Source organism: Galeopterus variegatus, unplaced genomic scaffold (genome assembly GCF_000696425.1).
Source record: "Galeopterus variegatus unplaced genomic scaffold, G_variegatus-3.0.2 Scaffold11, whole genome shotgun sequence".
NCBI classification, from domain to species: Eukaryota; Metazoa; Chordata; class Mammalia; order Dermoptera; family Cynocephalidae; genus Galeopterus; species Galeopterus variegatus.
The window spans coordinates 833,017-836,741 of NW_007726122.1; the positions used below are offsets into that span (position 1 = coordinate 833,017).

The 3,725-nt window shown below is 51.4% G+C and overlaps 1 protein-coding gene across 1 annotated transcript in view; it reads right to left on the minus strand.

Annotated features, from left to right (window-relative positions):
* The window catches only part of GRHPR (glyoxylate reductase/hydroxypyruvate reductase), a 71,610-nt gene that overhangs the window by 11,276 nt on the left and 56,609 nt on the right, over positions 1-3,725 (minus strand). The window lies entirely within an intron of this gene.

Consider the following 3,725-nt stretch of genomic DNA (forward strand, 5'->3'; position numbering starts at 1 on the left):
TCGGGGCGTGCGTGGGGCGGGGCCTCGGGGCGGGGCGGGGCTTGCGGTGACGGGCTGTGTTCGGGGAGTGACGGTGTCTCCGTGTGGGGCGAGTTAGGGCTCCGAGTGTGCGCCTTGGGCTTCTGTGGTGCGACCCAGCCCTGACGGAGCTGAGACTGGTTCCGGGGTGGGCGGACAAGCATGAACACCCGCTGCCCCTGAGCCTAGAGGACTGGCGGGCGGGTCTTGAGGTTGGGGTGCGTGAGGGACCGTCCAGAGGGGAGTCCTGTGTGCGTGTGTGTGGACGCCTGTGTCCGCTTAGACAGCTTAGGCTGTCAGAGTGGGGGAGGGGGATGCAGTCAGGGACCACTCCCACTCCCAGGGCCTGGGTGCTCTGACTCTCCATGCTAGGTCTGTTCCAGCCTGGCCACACTGTTCCAGGCAGGAGCCACTGGTCACATGCACAGCCCAATGAGCATACTCTCAGGAGGCTAAGTGGAGTCAGAATCCAGGAACGACCTCTTTAATATTTAGTGCAATTCCCTATATGAAACCCACAATTGTCAGGGGGAGTTTAGGGGAGTTTAATTGGTTGTGGGCCACCCAGGCTTGCAGGACACCTGCTGACTAGCTGGAGGCAGTTCATGCATAGGGCCAAGGCCAAGGTGCTGAATGGGGCTATGTGGGGTTATGGAGAAACGCAGGGTTTGCAGTCAAACGGACCTGGGCCTGAATCCGAATTCTGCCATTTACAAACTGACCTTAGTGAGGTCATGGTCATGTCGTTTTCCTAAGCCTCAGTTTCTTCAGCCACAAAATGCAGATAATACTCACCTTTGAGGGTTATTGTGATTGTTAAATGAGACAACGTTTGCATGGGCTCTGGGCCATGGTAGGCGTTCATCAAGCACCGAGACTGTGGAGGAGAGAGGTTAGGAGCTTAGGATCTGGAGCCAGACTGCCTGAGCTTTACTCTCAGCTCTGCCTCTAGTGATAAGTTATAAAACTTCTGTGTGCCTCAGTTTCCTCATCTGTAAAATGGGGATAATAGTACCTTCCTCATGGCTTGTTGAGAGGATGAGCTATATATAGTGCTCACAACAGCACAACACATACAGTGAGTACTTGACAAATATTAACATGTCCAAGGAAAACAACACCCTAGTGCCTGGGACGGCAGTTGGTCAGAGATGCAGAAGCTGAAACTGGCTCAAGTGGAAGTGGCCCAGGCCTGTCTATCAGCAATGCTGGCTTCATTTCTGTCTGAGGGCTGTTCAGTTACTTGCTCCCAGAGGGCAACAGAATGGTCTCTTCTCCACTGATTTTATCTGAATCCATTCTGCCCCATGAGGGCCCAGATGAGGGACCTGAGTTATGCGCAGAGAGGTGACATCACCAGCTTGGGATCACACAGCAAGTCCCTAGGCCATCTGGATCCTTGCCAGAGCTCCACCCTGCCACCTCCCTCTCTTAAGTAACATGTCAATAACTGTCTTACCCACAGACCGTTATCTGTGCTGCTAGATCACCTTGGGGAAATTTTCTAAAATACATCAAACACCAATACAATGAGGTGTTTTCTGTCCCCAGGCCAGGCCCTCTGAGGGACAGAGCGGCCTGTGGCTCCATACTCTGTTAATCACCTAAGCCCAGCTCCTCGCACACACCAGCATAGACAAGGACACTGGGCACTTGGCAAGCCTGTCCACCAGGGGCAGGAGGGGACATGACAGGTTAATGGGTCCCCTCCCCCAAGGCAAAGAACACAGCTGGTGTTCAATAAGTGCTACTGGGTGGCGGGAAAGGAGCCAGAACATGGATTCAGCCGAGAACCCAGGAGGAGGAATCAGTTGATGAGGAAGAGGCCTGACCTGGGCTTCACTGAGTAAAATCAATCATGATGATAAGTAGCTAACATTTATAGAGCGTTAGTAAATTCCAGACACTGTCCACACTGTGCATGGTAATTCACTAAAGTTACCACGTTTCAACACCTCTAAGGTGAGTGCTGTTATTCTCCCCAGTCTACAGAGGAGACAGCTGAGGGCAAGAACAGTGAAGTCATTTGCTTAAAGTCACACAGCTACTGAGAGTCAGAGCTTGGATTCAAGCCCAGCACACGGGCTGCAGACCCAAGCCCCAACCCCCATGCCAGCCTTGTGGGAGTGGGAAGGGCGAAGGGGGCAGCTTCTAGGTATTGGCTTGGGGGGACTATTGGCTGTGGCTGTCACTTTGGTGGATATCCAGGAGGGGGCGCAGGGGTTGGGTGGGGTGTTGGGGAGAAGGTGGGTGAGTTCATCCTGGCAGATGTGGAGTTCTGCACGCCTGGGGGATGCTTAGGTGGAGGAGGCCAGGAGCGAGGCCGACTTATGGCTCTCAGTCTCAGTGAGTGTTGGAGCTGCAGCCCTCATTCCAGAGTCATCAGGGCAGAAGTGGGAGCCTGGCAACATCTGGGCCACGGGAGAGCAGGGCCACTGCTAAGGCAGGAGGACTGAAATCTAGTGTGCAAGAATTCAAACTGACAGTAAGAAAAGAAGTGTCTGTAGGATTTTTAGAATTTCACTTTACACTTAAATCTTGAATCTAGTTGGAACATTTTATGTGTATGGTTTGGGATGGGCTCTCCTTAACATTTTTCTAAATGGTTAACCAGTTATTCAAGTCTTATCTTCAAATGAATGTTTCCTTTATTTTAAGATCATAAATGCACAAAATACAAATTCCCAAAAGTACACAGGGTATAGGATGAAAATCGTGTCTCTCCCAACCTGTCTTCCCTCCTGAAAGGACAACAGGACCCGAGCTGACGGTTCACCAGAGAAGTTCCGCTTTATTTGGGGGAGAAGCATACATTTATATAGAGCCGGGTTCCGGGAGAGGGTGGTTAGTACACGAGGTGGTAGTTGATTGGCCGGGGGCGGGTAAAGGGTATTTTGGGAGGAGGTAGGATTAGGCAATAGCCAATCCTGGTGTTTCCAGAGTTCAGCTGAGGTGGTAGTTGATTGGCCGGGGGCGGGTAATGATTTCTGATAGGCTGCACCTTGGCGCCAGTGAGATTGTTAGGACCCGGAAGAGAAAAGCGCCATGTTTTAGGGAGTGCCTCCTTTGGGGTCTTCTATGGGGCCTTACATTCCTCCGGGAGGACCTGAGTCTGAACAAGGCTAGGGGTAAAAGGCAAATCGAGTCAAGGTGAAGTTCCAGAGATAGTTTAGTAAGGATGTCTTTTAGAGCCCTGTTGGCGCGCTCAACTTTTCCTGAGGCCTGGGGCTGGTAAGGACAGTGTAGATGCCAAGGGAGGGAGAGAGCTCGAGATAAATTTTGTATTATTTGAGCAGTGAACTCTGGGCCGTTGTCCGTTTGTATGGAAGAGGGCATTCCAAACCTTGGGATAATCTGGGAGAGGAGTATGGAAGCCACAGTGGTGGCCCTCTTGTTAGTGGTGGGGAAGGCCTCTATCCACCGGGAAAAGGTGTCTACCAATGCTAGGAGGTATTGCTGACGTTTAACAGGAGGCATGTGGGTGAAATCGATCTGCCAGTCTATGGCAGGGATATTACCCCTAGCTTGATGTGAGGGATACGGTTTGGCTTTTAAGGGAGTGTTAGGGTTGGTACGAGAGGATTGTGGAAAAAGGAAGAAAAGGAGTTAGAATTGGACATGGCCTGGAAGCTAGAGGCCAGATCAATGAGTTTGATGACGTTAGTTTCGACTAAGCCTGATTCATTGATGTAATAACAACATTCTTC